Here is a 25,866-nt window from a genome sequence, read left to right as displayed (position 1 = left end):
CACTAGAGCGCACCCCGCTAAGCACAACAGCGCAGGCGCAGCACTCATCCGTCTCCGCACTACGAGATGGCGCTGTCTTAGAGACGGACCAAATTCTGTTTCCGCCGATCCGTGTATTAATATGTAACGCAGCCAATGAGATTGCTGCTAACGTAGAATCTTTTCTCCTCGAGGATCACGCTCGCGCAGTGATACCTGTACATAGCCATGAAGAGAAACATATAGACACTTTGTTAGGTATCAGAGATATGTGAGAATAAGATTAACGTACCAAGACCAAAGAAACTTCAGATTGTCAATTGTAAATAGCACCAGAATCAAGTTACGTAAGGTTTATGCTTGTTAGTATTTTAATAAATGTGTGTGAAAATATTCAAGTTCTGTTTAAAGTTGGTCACCGTCAATTTGCTACTCTAAGCTTGCAAGTGGCATTTCTATCGTCTGACCTAACGGCAGAAGATAAACACGCCACGATAAGACCACGAGACATATTGCTGACACTCGCCTACTTCGTTAGAGCGACAAGTCAAATAATCTGATGGTGTGTGTACCGAAGGTCTTACAGTATGCACACCACAAGGGCAGAAGGAGATGGACAGAGAGGGGAAGGAGGACATGAAGAGAGACGGGGAGTGTGAGATGGAGAGAGAGAGATTGGGGGGGGGGTAGGAGGAGATGGAATCACACAGAGGAGGAAGGACGAGATGGACACAGATAAGGGGAGGATGAGATGGAGAAAGATGGGGTATAACATGGACAGATTGCTGTAACTTTGTTGTTTGTTAGTTGGTTACTTTGAAACTTCGTCATTATACACTCAGGACCTTGATGGTTTTTTACATGTGATGATTTACCAAATATGTAACTCTATAACCAACATGTATTTTAACTGATACGTTATGTCTGTAACTGACGATGTCACATGTCTCGGATCAGTCGTCAGCACATAGGTGAGAGCTACTTGCAATTCATCCAAAGAATTCTGTCTCTCTCGGTACCGTTCATTCATCGTCTATCCCCAAAGGAAACGTCACACTGGGGCACGTCTGCCAGTCTGTCAACCTGGGAAACGATTTTGCTACCACTCGAGAATGTCTTTTGTGGAAGCGTACCAACCGACGAAAGGAGAGGTGTTTCGTGTTACCCGATGAGAAAGTTTTGTACACTCAGGATATAGGAGCAGTTGCAGATATCTATCGCTGACCATATTACGTGGGAAATGAAAGGCGTATAAATGGTAAAAGCTATAATGCCACACAATACTATTTTATTCGGATGTTCATAAGTATTTATGGCTAATTCTGTCTCCCAGCAACTGCAGTCACGTCTGTTGACAAAATCGTCAACGTGAAATACCTGCTCATCTAACCATGTCAAACAATCCCTCAAACTCATTGCGCCAGTCCAAAATGAGTCCACTAGCATCGTCCTGCAATTTTTGGTTGTAAAACGAGTATCATTTCTTAAAGAAGCATTGTCCTAGTCGTGTAAGCTGTTGGACCACTAAGCGAGGTTCTTGATGCAGTGACTTGCGCAAGGTGCTGGTAACATTAATGGTAACAACGCAGCGTCCATTCGCGATGAATACACGTCTCTCGTTTCATCGGTGATTCTCCACTCTATTAATACAGTCTGATAAAACTCTTAACTACTTCTGGCATCTGTCGTCACATAAATTCCATCTCCTGGTGACCTTATATCCATAACACAGATCTCCAAACATTATATTCCGTCAGTTTCATGACTCTCTTCTTAACACCTAAGATGTTCATTTGCAGAAAAGTCAAAACAATCTTTGATGAAATTAAAAGGAAATGCGACAACTCTGAGGACGCAAAAGGAATTCCACTGTTAAAAGCCTAGGAGAGAGCAGGTACGTGGGCATAGTATACTGAAGGTCTCTATGAGGGGTCAGAATTGTGTCCTGTCATGAGAGGAGAAGAAATGGGCTTCAGTTAAGGGGACATATGGTATACAGTGTTACAGTCAGATTTTGAAAGAGAGCTGGCAGAAGTCAGAAGAGACTGCTAACACTCTTTAAAATTTCGGTAACTGACAACTAAATGATTATAAAATCCAAGTATATAGAAATCCAAGTATATAGAAATAGAAGAGAAACTTTAGGATCGCACAGATCATTGTGATTGACCACATGATGTCACAATACAAGATGGTGAAATCCATGACGTCATATTGGCAGTAAGACACTCATAAAAACCAAACAGCCAGTTACAGCACAGGGTTTTGCCTGGAATTAAAGTGGTCGTCTTCATAACATCATTGATTTTACCATCTTGGATTGTGATGTCATGAGGTCAGTCCCAATTACCTGCATTTGGCATCCTGATAATATAGTAAAGGGGGGCACGGCTTGTGACATCATGGACAGGGTACTGACCTGCCAAAATGGCATTATGGTTAAGCATTTTGCTTGTAGGAACAAGTGTTGACTTCCTGGCATTGATAAGTCACTTTTGTTTATTGGAACAAGCCACAACTTGCCAGAATATGTCTCAGCTTGCTTAGTCAACGATGTATGGGACAATTTCGCTACAACACAGCAATGTGTGGGAGGGGGAGGAGGTTAATTTGTTACAAAATATATTGGCTTTTTGCGAATCCAGATTAACGACAGCTGTTTGTGACAGAAAAAAATTTGTGCCACGCAAGGAGATGAACCCAGATTTCCCGCTTATTACGAGCAGCCATCTTAACCTCTTCGGCTATGTGAGCACACCTTCAGGACCGACCCAAACTCCCATATGTCACGGAATCCACTTTGTTACAATTTTTGCGATAACAGGGGAGATTTGTTATATTTTTGAGTAACAATGGTAATGTATGGGGCAATTTGGTACAATCTTGCTGTAACATGTATAGGGAATCTTTTTACAATTTTGCTGTACTTTGTAAATTAATATGGTAACTTGTTACAATTTTTGCTGTACTATAGCAATTTCGTTTAACTGGACTTAATTTTTTTAGCAGCATCTTTTCAGTGATACCATCCTTTACGACATAGTGAAGTCACGGACTCCCTTTCAACATTACTTTTACGCTGACATCTGAGGGATGGCTTGCCCTTCTTGTTTTATTCTGTTTCAGTTTAATCTTTCCCTCGGTTATTCACTCACAAAGAAACACTTCTAGGTTTCCAGAATGAGATTTTCACTCTGCAGCGGAGTGTACGCTGATGTGAAACTTCCTGGCAGATTAAAACTGTGTGCCGGACCGAGACTCGAACTCAGGACCTTTGTCTTTCGCGGGCAAGTGCTCTACCAACTGAGCTACCCTAGCACGACTCACGCCCCGTCCTCACAGCTTTAGTTCTGCCAGTACCTCGTCTCCTACCTTCCAAACTTTACAGAAGCTCTCCTGCGAACCTTGCAGAACTAGCACTCCTGAAAGAAAGGATATTGCGGAGACATGGCTTAGCCACAGCCTAAGGGATGTTTCCAGAATGTTTCTTTCATGAGTGCTAGTTCTGCAAGGTTCGCAGGAGAGCTTCTGTAAAGTTTGGAAGGTAGGAGACGAGGTACTGGCAGAAGTAAAGCTGTGAGGACGGGGCGTGAGTCGTGCTTGGGTAGCTCAGTTGGTAGAGCACTTGCCTGCGAAAGGCAAAGGTCCCGAGTTCGAGTCTCGGTCCGGCACACAGTTTTAATCTGCCAGGACGTTTCACTTCTAGGTTTATTTTGAATGCTTATTTGTGCACGAGTACTCACCAGTTTTCATTCATTCATCTCATACACTGGTGCAGTGAAATTCCATTGACAAATACGAAAACATGTTCTCCGCTGCCTTGTTTCCTGTGGCAGTCAATCATTACAATATAAACAGAAATGGCAATATAAACTGACACACAGGTTCTTCTACCGTTGAATGACAGAATTCATTGTAACAGCAATATAATTTCATTCTAAAGTTCGAATCACAGCTCCTATGTTAATGGTGGTACTTCAGTGAATAACACATTGCCTTGAGGAGATATAAAACAGAAGTAAGTTGTCAAACTTAGATTCTGGTTTTGGAATTTACTCTTTGCTTTCTTCACTTTATTGTGTTGTTGTTTTTAAAAATTTTGAAACTCGGAGGAATCGATTTGTGTAATCCTCAAATTACATTCAGTTTACAACCTTTTTAAACAGTGAAGTTAAACTGTTGTTTTTATACCACTGATTCACTGAAAAGAGTAAACAAATTTGGGATCCTCTTTCGACATATAATTATCAATGGTGAAACGAATTAACAACTTAAACAGTATTTCCTACTCTACTTCGGCTTGAATGTGGTGTGCTGAAAACGCGTTTAATAAGACTAACGTTATTTCATTAAATTAGATTTGCTCACTGTCCATTTGGCTGATTCGTATAAGACTGAAATTCCACCAATAGATTGTGGTACATTTGAGCATAGTTCGGCGAAAGGAGGAGAAGGAATTTGAATCAGAAACTGCTACAAACTGCTACAGATGAACTTAGTGATGTAAGCATTTTACAGAGCCCTGTGATACTTTCTCACTGAAAGTGACATTCATTGCCGCATCGGAAGCCTTGCCCAACGTCAGTAGAAAACTCTTACCAAGCTTACATACAACACACTCTACTACAGCCAGCGCCGGTGGTACTCTAGCAACAACAGCTGCCACAGCAGGAGTTTCACTGTCGATAGCAACGGTTAGAGCTGCTACATCATCTGTAACAATATCAGATGCTTCAGTCTAGAGACATTTAGAGCGCAATATTAATTAACAGAACGTCATTCAGTTTGGAAACTCGGATGCATGTCATCACTTGAAAGCGTAAGTACCACAGGGCCAGAAGGCGTTGAATATAAAATTAACGACTTTGTGCCGAATCTGACAAAGCAAAAGGTGTCCTGTTGACGTTGACTTGGTAAAAACAATAACAACACATCTTGTTGAAATTAGCTCTGTACCAGTATCACATCAAGAAGTAATTAATCGATTGGAGGACTACCAACTCCATCCAACAGAAAATATGTATGCACCCATAACTGATATTAAAAAGTACAGCAGGCCGAAGTGGCCGATCGGTTCTAGGCGCTACAGTCTGGAACCGCGTGACCGCTACAGTCGCAGATTCGAATCCTGCCTCGGGCATGGTTCTGCGTGATGTCCTTAGGTTAGTTAGATTTAAGTAGTTCTAAGTTCTAGGGGACTGATGACCTCAGCAGATGAGTCCCATAATGCTCAGAACCATTTTTGAACCAAAAGACCGGCCGGAGTGGCCGTGCGGTTCTAGGCGCTACAGTCTGGAACCGCGAGACCGCTACGGTCGCAGTTTCGAATACTGCCTCGGGCATGGATGTGTGTGATGTCCTTAGGTTAGTTAGGTTTCAGTAGTTCTAAGTTCTAGGGGACTGATGACCTCAGAAGTTGAGTCCCATAGTGCTCAGAGCCATTTGAACCATTTTTTTGAACCAAAAGGTACACTGGAACATGTCCGGAGCCGTTTGCCGATAAATTACGCAAAATACTGATAATTTATACTATGTATCCACTGATAAAATGTTGTGTCCTTCTAGTGTCTATTTTGAGAAAGGATATCACAAATACCATCTCTTCCAATAGGAAGAGAGCCAACCTCGAAGTGAAGTCGGCTGCAGCATCAAACAGTTCAATACAGTTTCTTATAACTAAATTAATAAATTCTGAACCAGTTTCTTGTTAGACAAGTGTGGTGTCACCGCCAGACACCACACTTGCTAGGTGGTAGCCTTTAAATCGATCGCGGTCCGTTAGTATACGTCGGACCCGCGTGTCGCCACTATCAGTGATTGCAGACTGAGCGCCACCACACGGCAGGTCTAGAGAGACTTACTAGCACTCGCCCCAGTTGTACAGCCGACTTTGCTAGGAAAGGTTCACTGACAAATACGCTCTCATTTTCCGAGACGATAGTTAGCATAGCCTTCAGCTACGTCATTTGCTACGACCTAGCAAGGCGCCATTATCAATAGATATTTAACTTGTGATGCCTGTACCGTCAGACCGATGTTCTACAATTATGGATTAAAGTTAAGTATTACAGCAACTGCGTCCGTTTTTCTAAGTTCTCATTTCCTTGTAATGTTCTAGACCTCACGCCAGTCTGCGTGAGCTAAACGCGTGCCTTTCGGCTATCTCCGAGTGGCTTGGCTGTCTTGCCAAGTCACTACAACAAGAATAATACATGTTGATAAAATTGTAGTGGATACAGAACTACATATGGAAGTACTGGGAAATAATAAAAGTCGAACCGTTAATGTAGAAATTTTGCTCGAAGACATGATGAGGTTGGCTACTGGCCATCGTAAGAGTGCATTTATATCACAAATTATGCGGCACCGTGTTCCTGTTTTGTGTAATGTACCTAGGAGAGCCGTGTACTGTTCCAGACAAGACGTTCAGGAACTTCATACGCTATATCCACCACATCACGCTGTGCAGAAGCCACGGTAGCCGCAGTAAATGCGACGGACGCACTCCGTAGAGAACAGCCGTTTGCACGCAAACACGCCTGGGGTGTTTTTACACCGCCCGCAGCCCGCATCCCGCCACGCGCACGTCATGTCAAGCATGCTTACACCAACAAGAATTAAAACGCGTAGTAACCTGCGGTACGACCGCACAGGCATTATAGAATTCCTAACGACAGCAGATGCACTCACAGTTGCAGTAACTCTCCTGCACCTAATAATTACATAGAAGTTCCATTCTTACGAATACGGTACCGAAACCACTTTTAAACCCTTTCAGGACGACCACAGTAGACATTTCTTTCACGACTTTGCAGGAACACAGGAGAAGAAGCATTAGAGTATAAATTAAATAACATAGATCAGTTGTAATTTAGAATCTACAGACTGACTAAATGGAGGCAAGCACACAAAACATTCAAGCCTAGTTCCCAGGACAGCAAGAATTTTTTAATGGATCAGCAAAGCCAACAAGCTTACAAGAAAACCCAATGAACGGCACAGACTGCTTAGCTGCAATGGTGCACGGCATTGCTGACGCAAGAGATACATTTAAGAAGATACTTTCCCATGTCATCTTTCTTAAACAATACTTTCCCGAGGGCATGCAGCTTTACTGTATGATTAAATGATGATGGCGTCCTCTTGGGTAAAATACTCCGGATGTAAAATAGTCCCCCATTCGGATCTCCGGCCGGGGACTACTCAAGAGGACGTCGTTATTAGGAGAAAGAAAACTGGCGTTCTACGGATCGGAGCGTGGAATGTCAGATCCCTTAATCGGGCAGGTAGGTTAGAAAATTTGAAAAGGGAAATGGATGGGTTAAAGTTAGATATAGTGGGAATTAGTGAAGTTCGGTGGCAGGAGGAACAAGACTTCTGGTCAGGTGAATACAGGGTTATAAATACAAAATCAAATAGGGGTAATGCAGGAGTCGGTTTAATAATGAATAAAAAAATTGGAGTGCGGGTAACCTACTACAAACAGCATAGTTCAAATGGTTCAAATGGCTCTGAGCACTATGCGACTCAACTGCTGAGGTCATCAGTCGCCTAGAACTTAGAACTAATTAAACCTAACTAACCTAAGGACAGCACACAACACCCAGCCATCACGAGGCAGAGAAAATCCCTAACCCCGCCGGGAATCGAACCCGGGAGCCCGGGCGTGGGAAGCGAGAACGCTACCGCACGACCACGAGATGCGGGCAACAGCATAGTGAACGCATTATTGTGGCCAAGATAGACACAAAGCCCACGCCTACTACAGTAGTACAAGTTTATATGCCAACTAGCTCTGCAGATGACGAAGAAATTGAAGAAATGTATGATGAAATAAAAAAAAATTATTCAGATAGTGAAGGGAGACGAAAATTTAATTGTCATGGGTGACTGGAATTCGGTAGTAGGAAAAAGGAGAGAAGGAAACGTAGTAGGTGAATATGGATTTGGGCTAAGAAATAAAAGAGGAAGTCGCCTGGTAGAATTTTGCACAGAGCACAACTTATTCATAGCTAACATTTCGTTCAAGAATCATAAAAGAAGGTTGTATACATGGAAGAAGCCTGGAGATACTGACAGGTTTCAGATAGATTACGTAATGGTAAGACAAAGATTTAGGAACCAGGTTTTAAATTGTAAGACATTTCCAGGGGCAGATGTGGACTCTGATCATAATCTATTGGTTATGACCTATAGATTAAAACTAAAGAAACTCCAAAAAGGTGGGAATTTAAGGAGATGGAACCTGGATAAACTGAAAGAACCACAGGTTGTACAGAGTTTCAAGGAGAGCATAAAGGAACAATTGACAGGAATGGGGGAAAGAAATACAGTAGAAGAAGAATGGGTAGCTCTGAGAGATGAAGTAGTGAAAGCAGCAGAGGATCTAGTTGATAAAAAGACGAGGGATAGTAGAAATCCTTGGGTAACAGAAGAAATACTGAATTTAATTGATGAAAGGAGAAAATATAAAAATGCAGTAAATGAAGCAGGCAAAAAGGAATACAAACGTCTCAAAAACGAGATCGACAGGAAGTGCAAAATGGCTAAGCAGGGATGGCTAGAGGACAAATGTAAGTATGTAGAGGGTTATCTCATTAGGGGTAAGATAGATACCGCCTACAGGAAAATTAAAGAGACCTTTGGAGAAAAGAGAACCACTTGTATGAATATCAAGAGCTCAGATGGAGCAAAGAAGGGAAAGCAGAAAGGTGGAGGGAGTATATAGAGGGCCTATACAAAGGCAATGTACTTGAGGACAATATTATGGAAATGGAAGAGGAGGTAGATGAACATGAAATGGGAGATACGATACCGCGTGAAGAGTTTGACAGAGAACTGAAGGACCTGAGTCGAAACAAGGCCCCGGGAGTAGACAACATTCCATTAGAACTACTGACGGCCTTGGGAGAGCCAGTCCTGACAAAACTCTACCATCTGGTGAGCAAGATGTATGAGACAGGCGAAATACCCTGAGACTTCAAGAAGAATATAATAATTCCGATCCCAAAGAAAGCAGGTGCTTACAGATGTGAAAATTACCGAACAATCAGTTTAATAAGTCGCAGATGCAAAATACTAACGCGTATTCTCTACAGACGAATGGAAAAACTGGTAGAAGCTGACCTCGGGGAAGATCAGTTTGGATTCCGTAGAAATATTTCAACACGTGAGGCAATACTGACCCTACGACTTATCTTAGAAGCTAGATTAAGGAAAGGCAAACCTACGTTTCTAGCATTTGTAGACTTAGAGAAAGCTTTTGGCAACGTTGATTGGAATACTCTCTTTCAAATTCTGAAGGTGTCAGGGGTAAAATACAGGGAGCGAAAGGCTATTTACAATTTGTACAGAAACCAGATGGCAGTTATAAGAGTCGAAGGACATGAAATGGAAGCAGTGGTTGGGAAGGGAGTGAGACAGGGTTGTAGCCTATCTCCGATGTTATTCAATCTGTATATTGAGCAAGCAGTGAAGGAAACAAAAGAAAAATACGGAGTAGGTATTAAAATCCATGGAGAAGAAATAAAAACTTTGAGGTTCGCCGATGACATTGTAATTCTGTCAGAGACAGCAAAGGACTTGGAAGAGCAGTTGAACGGAATGGACAGTGTCTTGAAAGGAGGGTATAAGATGAACATCAACAAAAGCAAAACGAGGATAATGGAATGTAGTCGAATTAATTCGGGTGATGCTGAGGGAATTAGATTAGGAAATGAGACACTTAAAGGAGTAAAGGAGTTTTGCTATTTGGGGAGCAAAATAACTGATGATGGTCGAAGTAGAGAGGATATCAAATGTAGACTGGCAATGGCAAGGAAAGCGTTTCTGAAGAAGAGAAATTTGTTAACATCGGGTATAGATTTAAGTGTCAGGAAGTCGTTTCTGAAAGTATTTGTACGGAGCGTAGCAATGTATGGAAGTGAAACATGGACGATAACTAGTTTGGACAAGAAGAGAATAGAAACTTTTGAAATGTGGTGCTACAGAAGAATGCTGAAGATTAGATGGGTAGATCACATAACTAATGAGGAAGTATTGAATAGGATTGGGCACAACTTAACTAGAAGAAGGGATCGGTTGTTAGGACATGTTTTGAGGCATCAAGGGATCACCAATTTAGTATTGGAGGACAGCGTGGGGGGTAGAAATCGTAGAGGGAGACCAAGAGGTGAATACACTAAACAGATTCAGAAGGATGTAGGTTGCAGTAGGTACTGGGAGATGAAGAAGCTTGTACAGGATAGAATAGTATGGAGAGCTGCATCAAACCAGTCTCAGGACTGAAGACCACAACAACAACAACAACTTGTACTCGATCTTACGAACTTGGAGTTAACAAGAAGTTCACTAAGAAATACAAAATATTTCGGTGGGCTGCTCGCTTAATTCGACGAACAAAGAAGTCTTTCATCTGGAATCAATCAGAAGTGGAAAACGTATTCTGTGGAAGAAAACATCAGCTCCTTCGGAGGCTTTCACATAGTTAGGTCCGAGCTGTGATGGGTAAGGTAAGAGAGAAAGAGCAGTCATGTTACTACGTCCAAATCAGCCACACTAAAATGCTCCAATAACTCTAACGTTAATAGTCTGCAATTTTTTGTCCTCTCGTTGAACACTAAGATCGGCCATGTCAAGAAGAGAACGGCACCATTAAATGAAACAGACCAAACAGCCCTTCCTGGTGATAAGACTACCAAAGCAGTCATGGGGCTCTTTCATTTTGAAATTATGGTGTCTTTTGTCGTTATCTTGTAAATGATAGGTGGCCCATTTTGAATCCGAAGCCAGAAAAATACCTAACACCAGTGACAGGCAATCATGACTACGGGTCTGTGGTGAAATATTCTTGGCTGTGACATAAAGATACAAAAAATTCAGCATTGTCCTCCGATAGCCAGATGCGCATCATTAAAGGGGAATCATGACTACGGTCTGTGGTGAAATATTCTTGGCTGTGACATAAAGATACAAAAAATTCAGCATTGTCCTCCGATAGCCAAATGTGCATCATTAAAGGGGAATTTTAGCAATCAGGAATAAGTGTGATATTATAGTAGAGGAACTCATCAAAAAGCTAATCAATCAACGTCTTTCACAGACAAAATACAATTTGCATGAAAAAGCTGTGTGAGGAAGCGGTCATTTGGATGCACTTTAATAACTTTCAGATGTCTTGACAACACTTTTTATTATTTCCAAAATCGTCTTTGTACGCGTGAAACGTCCTCTTAGAAAATTATGTATTACTGTGCTGGTAAACCTCTTACGTTATTTATTTTTCAAACAGCTGAGCAAAACTGAACGTACTCAGACATTTCTCTCTTTACTTATTCTGATCATCACTAAACCGACACACAATATTTTTAGCGCAACGCAGTCTGACTTTCAATAATCCCTACAAAAGAATGGGCCTGACTAACAATAACGTATACCTCTCATGAATCACTTACCTCACAAAAATCTTCGTTACTCGAACTACTGCAATACAGCGAGCGCCAATACTGCCAGCTAGATAAAAGATTCTAACTACTGAAGGCACTAACTACTGATAGGCATAGTTAGCAAATGAAATATTTTGATAGAGAACAAACAATGTATTCACCTTAATGTTCAAAAGTCATCATATATATATACGAGGGCAATTCAGAAAGTAACATCCGATTGGTCACAGTGCGGGTTGTGGGGGGAGTAGCGACGCCATCTGTGCGTTCACGTACTCAACAGGTCAGTCGTCATCAAGCCGTGGTCGAGTGAACGTCGTACCTGCGCTAGTTTAGTTTTTGTGGCAGTTTGAAATGTGTGCTGCAATAGAAAACCCCGCCAAATGTGAAGTGCGTGCTGTCATAAGGTTTTTTACAGCCAAAGGATATTCTGCAGCAGCTATTCATTGTGAGCTTTGTGCCGTGTACGGACCAAGAGTTATGAGTGAAGGAGTTGTCCGTGAATGGGTACGTTTATTTAAAAGTGGACGAGAAAAAGTTCATGATGAAGAGAGGAGTGGTAGACCATCATTGGTGACTGACGAACTCGTTCAGACAGTTGATGCAAAAGTTCGTGAAAATCGACGTTTCTCAATGTCGGAGTTGTCTACTGGTTTTCCACAGATTTCTAAGACTCTCTTGTACGAGATAGTGACAGCACGATTGGGTTACCGTAAGTTCTGTGCACGATGGGTGCCCAAAATTCTTACCGACCACCACAAAACTCAAAGAATGGCCTCTGCATTAGACTTTCTGTCACGTTATGAGGACGAAGGAGAACCATTGTTAAACAGAATCGTGACTGGTGACGAAACCTGGATTAAGTACGTGAACCCTGAGACAAAAGAACAATCAACGATGTGGGCACATTCAAATTCGCCTACCAAACCAAGAAAAGCCTCGCAAGATTTTTCTGCCAGAAAACTGATGGCAACAGTGTTTTGGGATGCCAAAGGGGTGTTGGTTGAATTCATGGAACGTGGTACGACCATTAATCAAGACGTGTACTGTGAAACAATAAAAAAGTTACGACGGGCTATACAGAACAAATGCCGTGGTATGCTGACTTCCGGTATCGTTTTTTTGCACGATAACGCCCGTCCTCACTCTGCTCGCAGAACAACGGCCCTTCTTGAGTCCTTCAAGTGGGACGTTATCAACCATCCACCTTACAGCCCAGATCTGGCGCCAAGTGATTATCACCTCTTCATGCATTTGAAGAAATGGCTCGGGTCACAGCGGTTTGATGACGACGAAGAGCTCAAAGATGCGGTCACAGGCTGGCTCCAGGCACAAGCGGGTGATTTTTATGCAGAAGGAATTTCAAAGCTTGTGAGGAGATACGATAAGTGCCTCAATCGCTATGAAGACTATGTAGAAAAATAGTGCAAAGATGTAGTTGTAAGATGTATATATTAAAATATTTTTATTTAACTTGGTGTATTTTTTTAAATCAACCGGAGGTTACTTTCTGAACGGCCCTCGTATATATATCAATTCATGACATCCATCTTTCCAATTTTCTTTTTCTGGCGGCACACGTCCAGATCGTCCGTTCTCGAAACCCTGGCATCTCTCTTTGCACATCCACCACTGCTGGCGGCTCACCAACTGCCCAACGCTACGCGCTCTTCACGTCCAACTGCCCAACACTACACAAGCGAATGTTCCAACAATGCCAACCAGCCACAGACTGCACACAGCACAGTCAGTGATTTTCATACATACCGCTACGTGGCGTTACCAACATAAAAACTTAAACAGCCTATTTACACGCGTTTCGGTATTCCGTCATTTTCAAAGGCTGTAGTATACAGTACAAAACTGGTATCAAAAGAGGTGAAAAAATGTTACATTTCACCTTTGACTATAGACAACTTAGTGAGTAGAATATGGTTTTTTAGCTAACCAATCTTATATCAGTCATGAAAAATTTTTCTATAGCTACACTGTATCTCGTAAAGATTTTTAACCGAGAAGCAAGTGCAAACTGCTATCAAGGAAAAAAATTAGAAATTAGGAGGAGTAAACCGCTAGGAATTATAATGTTACTTAAAATCCGTCTTTATTGCAAATTTTTTTATTCATATGACCGGTTTCGGTTCATTCAGAACCATCTTCATATCTGATATTTCAGTTACAGGAGTAACCCGTCCAAATCCAGCATCTTTCACATGCTACGTCACGTAACTGAAATCTCAGATCTGAAGATGGTTCTGAATGAACCGAAACCGGTCATATGAATAAAAAAATTTGCAATCAAGACGGATTTTAAGTAACATTATAAAATCACTGATTGCTGTTATCCCATAAGACATTATGTCTGGTTTTGGAACGCTAGGAATTACTTGGCTTTTTCGAGAGATGTACGTAAGAGGAAGCAATATAACTATTGATTCCTGTAGAAACGTACGCTCTCCTTATTTTAACAGTAATCCACAGCGTGACGTATAGTGCCTCCCTCGCAGCTTCTGTCGCTGGAGTTGCACGAGCGCCTCCGTGACGCTCTAGAACGTACTAAATGAACTTGTAACGAAACGTTTTGCTCTACTTTAGATCTTCTATATTTCTTCTGCAGTTCTGTTGGTGGGATCCCAGTCTGGCGAACAATATTGAAGTATTGGTCGGACGAGTGTTTAACAAGCTACCTTCTTCGTCGATGCAGTAAATTTAAAATTGTTGCTCAGGTAATCCTATATATTTAGTGGATGTGACTGCTTCCAGAGATTGTTCTGCAATCGTGTAGTCAAACAATAATTGGTTTTCCTGCCTATTTATGCACGATACGTTGCATTTGTCTATGTCAAGGGTCTATCATCAATTCCTGCTCGAAACGTCGATCCCCTGCCGGACTTCCTGCATTTCGCCACAGTTTTCTAGTGCTGTGACTTCTCTGCATGTGCAAAGTTCAGTCAGGAAGCAGTGTCTCCTATATTTCAAATTCTTATTTCACTAGAAAATTAAATGCCATATACATAGGGGAGAACTGCAATATTCAAGATTAGTTTATCACTAGAATCACTATCTTTGTCCACAGTTCTTTTCCACCTTCGTACATGATCATGTTAGCTGTGCCGTAGAAATCATGGTCCTGGTTCCTCAGCCACTAGAGTACAGAATTTTTCAAGGTCTCTGCATCTTGATAGTGATGATCCCGATGGTCTCCTTTGAGTGGGCGAACATACGGAAGTCTGATGGTGCAAGGTCGGCGCTGTACGGTGGATGGGGCAAGACTTCCCTGCCTCTGTTGGCTCTTTCACCAGTGGAGAAGCGACTGGTGCCGATCTTGCATTGTCACGTAAAACACAACGGCAATTTTTGATGAAGGGATGCTCTCTTTAGCCTGAAGATTTTCACGTATTGGATGGAGTCTAAGGTGCACCCTGTCGCACTGCAGCTGACAGCTGGCCGCTGTGTGTGGCACGTGTTTGTCTTTCAACTTCTGTACAGCAACGAAACCATCGTCTAAAGGGAGCTGAAGTCCAACGTAACATCTCCACACACCTTCTGTAGCCTTTCATGAATACGATTAGGTGTTTCATCTTCTGCAGTGAGTAATCTAACACAGAAAGCTGTCTCATACGAACGTCACTGTTGCCCGGTTTCCAAACTTTACAGAGCTGGCATCCGTTGTAGGAAGCCGTTACTGGAATAGTTTGTAGAACAAGATTTGCGGTAGTGCACTAAATTCGTGTTACTACGTTACTGCCAAAATGAAAAAAACAAGAGGCATTGCTATCTGAGTGGGCCGCACAGCATGCCATCCGTGAAGAGCCTCTTGGTAACTCCAGCGTTATGCACCAAGGTGTTTACATATACTGTGAAAAGTAATGGTTCTTTGATACTCCGCTGATGTTCGCTCGAAGATAATTTTTCTATAAAAGCCTCCTCTCCAAGTAAGAATTCGCTTCTAGTGACGTACCACCGAACCAACCTGATCGCTAGAGACAAGGGTTGATGAGTACGCTGACTGGCTTTAGCAGGAATCAAAGCCGACGCTCTAGCAACAGTGGCAGTAAGGTTCATTTACTTGAATAGACAGGCAGTCGAAGCAGGAATCCAGGAGCCATTCGAGAAATTCAGTACTGCACAAGGTTAAAAGCTCTGAGCACTATGGAACTTAACATCTGAGGTCATCAGTCCCCTAGAACTTAGAACTACTTAAACCTAACTAACCTAAGGACATAGCACACATCCATGCCCGAGGCAGGATTCGAACCTGCGACCGTAGTGGTCGTGCGGTTCCAGACTGAAGCGCCTAGAACAGCTCGGCCACACCGGCACATGGAGGTAAGAATGAGAAGAATTCTTAGGAGTACTGCGCGCTTGACGTTAGAAACCACGAGAGTATACGAAACAAAGAGATCATATGGGTCAGAGAGATAAAATATTCTAGTCTATCAGGTGTATCCGGACAGCTCTTTGAGGTCACACAGGAAGATTACCTCTTAACAGGTTTACCAACCCTGTGTTCACCTACTGGCGAAACAAAAATGTCTGTACCACCAAGGCCATCACCGAAAGGCAACACCGCGGTCAGAATAAAGCAAATGGAACCACACTCTGCCAACTCTCCGGAAGTCGAAAGAAAGGGGCGGGTTACGTGACAGCGCGTAAAGGAATTACGAAATTACACGTGTTAGCGTTTAGCAGTTATAGCCAGAAAGAGTATTACCTCGGAGTATAGCGCACTACCACTTTATATACATCGTCCCATGATAGTGTTAGCAGCTTTGAGTTAAATACTGTAGCCTCAGAGAGCCAGTAGCAGAGCATTTACAGGTAAAATGTACGGTCTATAAAATTCACTTTACGATCCATTTCGTGTTTTTTAGTAACGTTTTGCTTTCTACAGAAAACTTTAAAAGATCGTCAAAGGTTTCAGAGGCGAACGTTCTACAGAAAGATTACGTTAATTTCAATTATACGTATCATTCATTTCATACTCAAAACAAAAACTGTGTTGCACTGAGCAAGGCAGCATCACCGCACGCAACAGGTATAATACGATCTAAGCCACCCACACAGCTGAATATGCAATGACTTGTGTTCGGTTGATCATAGGTGTATCAAAATAATAGCCAACATACTAATTTGTCTTCCTTATGAATCAAACTACTTTGTTTACATGTAGATCCAAAATTTGCAAAGTTACGTAATGGACACCACTTGCATTTTTCGTCGTTTATTTAATGTAAGTAATATGTGAAGTGTTGGCAGAAGAGCCAACACCGTGTTGCTAGAGGAGGCCGAAATGCACGCTTTTAAGCTCACGCAGATTGGCGTGAGGTCTGGAACAAGGTAAAGTAATTATCCTATAAAGAAAAGAACGTAGTTCTTGGAATACTTAACTTTAATCCACAATTGGAGAACATCGCTCTTGTTTAGACATTATTACAATCTCAATATCAAATGCTATGGCGCCTTGCTAGGTCGTAGCAAATGACGTAGTTGAAGGCTATGCTAACTATAGTCTCGGCAAATGAGAGCGTATTTGTCAGTGTAGCTTCGCTAGCATTAGTCGGCTGTACAACTGGGGCGAGTGCTAGTAAGTCTCTCTAGACCTGCCGTGTGGCGGCGCTCGGTCTGCAATCACTGACAGTGGCGACACGCGGGTCCGACGTGTACTAATGGACCGCGGCCGATTTAAAGGCTACCACCTAGCAAGTGTGGTGTCTGGCGGTGACACCACAATATGCATCGAAACTCTTGGAGGCTTACCATTATCTAATATACGGTTTTGCAAGTTTTGGTTTTTGTGACGAAATGCAGTTAAATAAGGGGCGAACATAAATATTGGCTTTGCTACAAGTCAGTCTGTCGCCGCAACTAAGATTTTAAGTGGGAGTCCAGTATTGCTGTATTTACGTCATTATCTGAACATATAATACAAAAAATGTTGTAGATCCAAACTTTGGAAAACTATATTCACATATGAAAGCTTACGAATATTGCTTCACAGAGCAGAGTAAGCTTCTACCTTTGATGTAAACGGTTCCTATTATAATTTGAAGTTATAATTTAAAACAAGTAACTATTTGGTCACAGGAAATTACGGACGTTTTTGTCTGTAAACCGTCCTAAGGGCCCAGCATTCGTTTAGTGAGTACAGGCTTGGCGACCCTGGGCAGGGTACTGGTAAGTGCCGCCAGTCCCCTGTCACCGCAAGCTCTGGGCACGCTTCAGCGACCACCGTGGAACGTGGTGGAACGCTGCCACGGAAAAGGGGGATCTTGTCCTGATCATTCGGATCGCAAGGATGACAAAAACATCTATAAAAAAAACCGTTCAATCTCAAGGTGTGCTGGTCGCCGATGAGTTGCAAGGCTGGTGAGGTGGAACAGTCGTTAGCAGGCAACATCCAGGGACCCTGCCGCACCTCCGTCGTATAAGGCTTACCGAGGCATTCGGGGACTTCTATTTCACTAGCTGCTATGGGACGGAAATGGAATCCTTGAAATTATCTCCTCCTCCTAGCGAAAATCGCGGGCCGCTGGTAGATACGATAACCCAATCAAATAACAGGACTCGTGTAGCCAGTCCTCCAGACTCAGGGGCTACATGGAATTTCTATTGACTAGTTACAGAACACATGCTGCTGGTCAGAAGGTGTTTTTGAATGTGAAACGGAAAAGGGGGCAGCTTAGAGAAAATTTCGTTTTATATACTCGTACAAAAATATTTAGAGAGCATCGCAGGTACACTGAAATCCGTCAAGCGACTGACTAATGGAACACTTTTGGTTAAAAATGTTAGTTCCCGACAAGTGACAAACCTACGGAAAACTAAATACCTTAGGGAATGTGCTATAGAAACGAAGCCCTACAACACTTTGAACTACAGCAAAGGTGTTGTATCATATAGAGATCTGGTAGACATTTCCAAGGAAGAACTGAAAGATGAGTGGGCTCAAGAAGGGATCGTCTATGTGCAAAATACACTGAAAAGGGTTGATGAGGATCTAGTAAAATGTGACTCCTTCACCCTTACCTTCAATAGCACGAAACTTCCACAGAATATCAAGGGAGGTTCCCATCACCTAGGTGTGTGGTCCTATCTGACCAATCCAATGCGCTATTTTAAATGCCAGCGCGTTGGGCACACCACTTTAGGATGTAAAGGTGAAGCCACTTGTGGCAAATGTGGAAAGGCCACCCATGACAGAGTAGGTCGCTTCTCTTCTCCGAAGTGTGTAAATTGTGCTGGGGTCACCCTGTCTGGAGGAGTGACTGGAGTGTCTTCCTTGAAGAAAGGAAGATACAGGAGATTAAAAATCGAAGCACATCCCGCATGGTGAGCCCAAGAATACCTATAACCCTCCCACATTTACTACATTTTTTGCTTCGGCCCTTAGAAAGCTTATTCCGACAGCCGATGCTTCTACACAAACAGAGGTTGCTAGTATCCTCCATTTACGCCTCACTCTTTCCCTACCTACTCCAGTCCGTTGCCGGGCAACAATCATGGATGTAGTGGAATCTCTCTTAATTTCGGTTTGTTGTCCACTGTTTTCCTTATTAGAATAACATATAAGAGGGTGCAATACGTTTCACTTCCGTTTTCTCAGCAAAGTAAACAATTTTCTTTTCATCAATTTAGTTTCTTAATTACGTGAAGGATATAGCAATTCATTCATGTGGTTTCAGTTTTACTTAACACTGTAATTAAACGAAAAGTTATATAAAAAAAGCTAAATTTTGAAATGGAATAGATTTTGTCTTTTTGAATATCGGTTCAAAAGTCATAATGTGTAACTTATGAAATTGTGCAATACTTCACATCACAATGAGGTACTTTTATATTTTTACTGTGAATGGACTGTTGAAGATTTATTCGAACTGGATAAAAAGTCATAACATTTGGAACAAAATGCTAGATTGCTATTTCATTGTTTTTATAAATCATATATAGACCTCCAAATAAGTTCCTAAATGTTTGGAAATACCTTTCTATATTTTAGAAACAAAAGAATAAAATAGTTCTTTTAACTCATTTACTCCCATTATTTTATATTTAGCGGATGACTGCCAGCGGCCACAGCAGAGCTGTCTGCCCACCAGCGTGGTGGTGAAACGCCAATCAGTGTCCATGTGACATTCAGCGTGTTATGAAGAAAGCATTATTGCACTAAGCAGATTCATTTCAGTGGGATCATTATTTTCATCACATGAGGTGAGGAGTGCACTCTGAAGTAGTGAACAAATCACTATCAATGCAGCAGTGGCTTACACTGTTACCAGTCAAGTTTCATACGCTATCGTATCTGATTATTATCTGCCAACATGATAAGTTAAATGTTCATGCCTTTAATCAGAAGAAACACCTCCTGAAAAAGTTATAATCTTAAAGTTGTGGAAATATTCTCTGGTGGCACCAAGGCATCATGTATGGCAGTGTGTGAAAGCTAGACAAATTCCAATTACTGACTGCACATCTTTGGTACAAAATCCATAACTGAAAGTTATTATAACAGAAGTTCCAGTAGAGTACGTGAAAAGTCACGTTGACCAGGTACAGATGTACTGGAGCTATACCAGATCTCTTCCAAACACTCAAGTGCATAATTCCTGCACCAATGAGACATGTACAGTTCAATAATATTATTATCTGGAAGTGGCACACACTTTCAATTCACACCTAATTCAAATCAGAATGTTCAAGAAGAAGCACTCAGGAATTTCTTCCTTATCTGTTCCAGTAGAGGAAAGTTTTCGTTGTTTAATGAGCAGTGGATTATGAAACTAGATTCTGAATGAGGGCATTTGCACTATCTTGTTGGACAAGTTATCAGGGAACAAAGTGAAAAAAATTAGTTAAATCGCTTGACAGAAGGAATGAATTTGTATGGCCAGAAAAGGATGATACAAGTAAGATTGACAAGAGCCTACTGCAGAAGCTTGGGAAAGCCTAACTTTTCTGTACTACAATTAAATCTTTCACACTAAATCTGGTATCTCAATGCTCTTATTTATTTATAAATATGACATTGCATTATTATTTTAACATTTTTATCTATAAGTTAAGTGGAAGAGTTATGTTTGTGGCACTAAAATGTTACATCCATATCATATGACACATTGACACTGACAAGGCCACAGTAGAGCCAACACTATGAGTAAATTGTCCCATATTATATTAACATTGACTTTTAATTTTTTTAATGGAAAATTAACACAGTTTGCTGCATCAAATGTTGGTTGCTTGTTTTTCATATTATGTTCTACCTATATACAAGTTAGTAGCTTTTGATTTTATTTTCACGTTAACTCTTTACTTTCAGTTGTACAAATGTTATGTCTGTAAGAATAGAACTGAACATAGATATCTCAAAAATTTAAAATTAATATCATTTAACTACCCCTCACACCATATCATCAGCACTTATTCTGTGAAATTAATGTAATATTTAGCTTGTGGAATATACAATGACAGAATATACAGTAGCAGTGGGTAACATGACAAACAATAAAGAAAGGAAAGTGCTTCTTTACTGATATGGCAGTGAAATACACTCCTGGAAATGGAAAAAAGAACACATTGACACCGGTGTGTCAGACCCACCATACTTGCTCCGGACACTGCGAGAGGGATGTACAAGCAATGATCACACCGCGGTGTTGGCCGTCGAATGGCGCTAGCTGCGCAGCATTTGTGCACCGCCGCCGTCAGTGTCAGCCAGTTTGCCGTGGCATACGGAGCTCCATCGCAGTCTTTAACACTGGTAGCATGCCGCGACAGCGTGGACGTGAACCGTATGTGCAGTTGACGGACTTTGAGCGAGGGCGTATAGTGGGCATGCGGGAGGCCGGGTGGACGTACCGCCGAATTCCTCAACACGTGGGGCGTGAGGTCTCCACAGTACATCGATGTTGTCGCCAGTGGTCGGCGGAAGGTGCACGTGCCCGTCGACCTGGGACCGGACCGCAGCGACGCACGGATGCACGCCAAGACCGTAGGATCCTACGCAGTGCCGTAGGGGACCGCACCGCCACTTCCCAGCAAATTAGGGACACTGTTGCTCCTGGGGTATCGGCGAGGACCATTCGCAACCGTCTCCATGAAGCTGGGCTACGGTCCCGCACACCGTTAGGCCGTCTTCCGCTCACGCCCCAACATCGTGCAGCCCGCCTCCAGTGGTGTCGCGACAGGCGTGAATGGAGGGACGAATGGAGACGTGTCGTCTTCAGCGATGAGAGTCGCTTCTGCCTTGGTGCCAATGATGGTCGTATGCGTGTTTGGCGCCGTGTAGGTGAGCGCCACAATCAGGACTGCATACGACCGAGGCACACAGGGCCAACACCCGGCATCATGGTGTGGGGAGCGATCTCCTACACTGGCCGTACACCACTGGTGATCGTCGAGGGGACACTGAATAGTGCACGGTACATCCAAACCGTCATCGAACCCATCGTTCTACCATTCCTAGACCGGCAAGGGAACTTGCTGTTCCAACAGGACAATGCACGTCCGCATGTATCCCGTGCCACCCAACGTGCTCTAGAAGGTGTAAGTCAACTACCCTGGCCAGCAAGATCTCCGGATCTGTCCCCCATTGAGCATGTTTGGGACTGGATGAAGCGTCGTCTCACGCGGTCTGCACGTCCAGCACGAACGCTGGTCCAACTGAGGCGCCAGGTGGAAATGGCATGGCAAGCCGTTCCACAGGACTACATCCAGCATCTCTACGATCGTCTCCATGGGAGAATAGCAGCCTGCATTGCTGCGAAAGGTGGATATACACTGTACTAGTGCCGACATTGTGCATGCTCTGTTACCTGTGTCTATGTGCCTGTGGTTCTGTCAGTGTGATCATGTGATGTATCTGACCCCAGGAATGTGTCAATAAAGTTTCCCCTTCCTGGAACAATGAATTCACGGTGTTCTTATTTCAGTTTCCAGGAGTGTAATTATATGTACAATTTGGTAGTTTTTCCAATTTAAAAAAATTTTTTTTCCTGTCATAAATTGGAAATTATAAAGTGTATTCAGGTGTACTGAACAATTTTAAGACATTTTGGAGTGATTGTTAAATTAGTATCTTTCTAGGTAGTAAACTTATCAACAAAATTACAAAACAGATCTCTAAACACCTGCTGGATTGGCCTCAGCTGTGCCAGACACTTCTACAGCAAATGTAGGTGAAAACAACTTAGCGCTGAATTCTTTAAATACAAGTACTCAGTATTTAGATGAATATCCTATGAAGAAACAGACTTCAGTGTAAGAAAAAACATCCAAACTAAAACTAAAAAACATACTCTCAAAGAATAATTTGAACTCGGAGAAAGTGGGACTACAGTATAGTTGAAAAATAGTCTCAGAATTCAGACAATATGTCTGAAACAAACACTAGTTTTGGCTGTACTTCAAAAGGACACCCAAATCATTTTGTTCTTGCAGGATCGATCCAAGCTGTATATATATGTTATTCACTGACAGTTCTGCTGAAAAGTCTGAAGGGTAGTAAAAGAAATATCACAGCTTGAAGAATATGTGTTACAGCCATGAAACACTGTAGCATTTATTTCGTGCAAACCCGCAATGCGACAGACATACAAGTCACCTTTATGCACACACACACACACACACACACACACACACACACACACACACACACACACACGTATGACAACAGACACGACAAAGGATAGCAACAGACTACTTTCCTGAAACGTTTGCAACATACTATAGGATGCTAACATATCACACAGCAACAGTACCTGTCCCATGGGTAAGGCAGATATTTACACTTGCAAGCTACCTAGTAGGCAACAGGCAGTGACCCCTTGAAAGCCATTACAAAGCGAACAGTTTTGTTAGAAGAAAATCTACCGAGACCTACACGAGTGCAGAAATAAAGCTTGGGTTTCCCAAAATAAGAAATCGCTTCGAGCCGAAAGGATGGCGGTTCCCTGAAGGATATTAAGTAGAGTGTTTCCCGTAATTGTGCAGCTATATCGAATCTTCAGTAAAATACATGTACAGTCTTTTCTTTAAGATAAACATTTTAGGCATCAACATCGTTGGCTAATTGGCTGCGAATAACCCAGGGAAAAATGGCCGACAATAGCTAACGAGCAAAGAAATAACAATTTAGCTCCTTCTTCTCCTGATGAACCTAGGAGGATAGTCGCGAAGCTAAAGAACAATAAAGAAACTGAGGAAGACTCTATCAGAGCAGAAATGTTGGAAGGTGTAGGAGAAGTCGCCATTGATGCCCTGGTAGAAGGAAAAGACCTGGGGATGTGAAATAATACCTGATGAATGGAAAACTGCACTGATTCACTTACATAAAAAGGATGATAGAACTGACGTTAACAATTTTACCTTGGCGTTTCCGTCATACTTGAGACTTTCAGGGTACTCTCTATAATACTGTGCCCTGCCCGCGACGTAATAACATACTATTTTCTTTTTCTATCGGAATATTAAGGTTTAAAGATATTATGTAACCACCGCGTCAATGAACTGCCCTGCAAATCAGCGAATATGTACGCCCAGAATAATGAGAGCGGCGTATTATTATCATATGTATTTTGTTCCATATAAGAATGAGCGCTCGTCATTTCTTTCTCTTCTTTAATCGCGCGCCTTTCCGACAGCATCTTACGCTATCAGTCACCTATTTTCTTCCATTTTGTTCGAATGAACTAAACTTGTATTCCTGCTGGGAATTTATTTTATCATTCTATTATTATCGCCAATTGCGAGTACCAATATGACCTTATTATGAATGCTTTATTCTTTCGCTACAGAGGTGAGCTAAGATTATTGTAATGTCCAAGTATTTTGCCGAAATACGGCACAATTCTTTGTTATGTCCAAAACTGTGAGAATTATCCACAAAATGTTAGGTTTCTGTACATATTATTTACTTCGTTAAATAATAATTGTTTAACTCAACATTTCTACTTTCATTTCGTAACAGCAGTCCCAAATTTCCAATTTATAAATGTTATAGACATTTCTTTAGTACATTTTTTTCTCACGGTGCCAACGCGACACTCACGAGATTAAATCAAATTATTCTGAATTTCTCGCGAGGCGAGAAGACAGTTAGAAATTTCCCTGAGACTACAAAAAACACCAATTAACCGTTTTTCAGCGCGCTGCTTGCCTACTGATCTTCACTTCAAGCAAAAAAGGTAAAAAGAGTAAAATAAGAAGTGAAGTGATAATATTGTGCGTTCAATAGTACTGTGTACATTTTCTGATAAAAATAATTTTTATTATAAAGTAAAAAAAAGTGGCGTGTGTGTGAAATATCTAATTCATTTACTTTTAATTAAGAATAAGAAGTGATACCTCTAATTATTCCACGTACTAATAGTTGTGTGTGAATATTTAAGTATTAAAGGTAACTAGTCTCATGCGTATATTTAAATAATAGTAGAACAGAAAATTTAATTGGGATACATTAAATTTGAAGAAATTTTGCTTAATAGTCATTCAATTACAGGTATATATCAGCTACAGTGTAACACTTGTGAAGGCACATACATAGGACAAACAGGGAGAACATTTTATGTCGGATACAAAGAGCACATGAGAGCCTTGAAATATGGGACAAACCACTCCACATTTGCAAAACACCTAAGAGAAAATGACCACAAACCAACCACTAGAGAAGATGACATGAAAATAATTAGAATCAACAATAAGAAACACCTCCTAATCATGTAAGAAAATTTCCACATACAAAAAACAAAAGCAGAGGGGAAAATCCTGTTGACTGACCAAGAACACATGCCAAGCAATTCATTATTTACACTAATAGATAAAATAATAGAATAACGTTCGCAAAAAGTGTTAATATAGTAATACTGTCCAATATAATAATAACAGAACCCAACATCTCTAGCACACTGGACTCGCATTCGTGAGGACGATGGTTCAATCCCGCGTCCAGCCATCCTAATTTAGGTTTTCCGTGATTTCCCTAGATCATTCCAGGCAAATGCCGGGATGGTTCCTTTGAAAGGGCACGGCCGACTTCCTTCCCCCTCCTTCCCTAATCCGGGCTTGTGCTCCGTCTCTAATGACCTCGTTGTCGACGGAACGTTAAACACCAATGTCCTCCTCCTCCTCCCAACATCTCTACACTCACTCATCCATGACCCCCTCCACACAATATTGAAACGAAAAGTCAAATCAGCTGTCACCAATGTTTTCATCCACTCGCTAACAGCTAGTACACTCCCCCCACACACCCAAAAAAAATCTCGATGACTCTATCCCCCTCTCTCTCTCACTCACACACACACGGTATGAACAACATAAATAGAAGTTAGTCTCAAACATATACTTTGTTAGGTTGGCAACAAATAGGTAAACATACCAAAGTAGATGAAACACTTAATGGAGTCGCAATATTTACGTTGTGAAAAACAGTGTACGACGAAAT

Source organism: Schistocerca serialis, chromosome 1 (assembly GCF_023864345.2).
Source record: "Schistocerca serialis cubense isolate TAMUIC-IGC-003099 chromosome 1, iqSchSeri2.2, whole genome shotgun sequence".
In the NCBI taxonomy this organism is placed as follows: Eukaryota; Metazoa; Arthropoda; class Insecta; order Orthoptera; family Acrididae; genus Schistocerca; species Schistocerca serialis.
The sequence above is the reverse complement of the archived record's forward strand: the minus strand, read 5'-3'. Positions refer to the sequence as shown.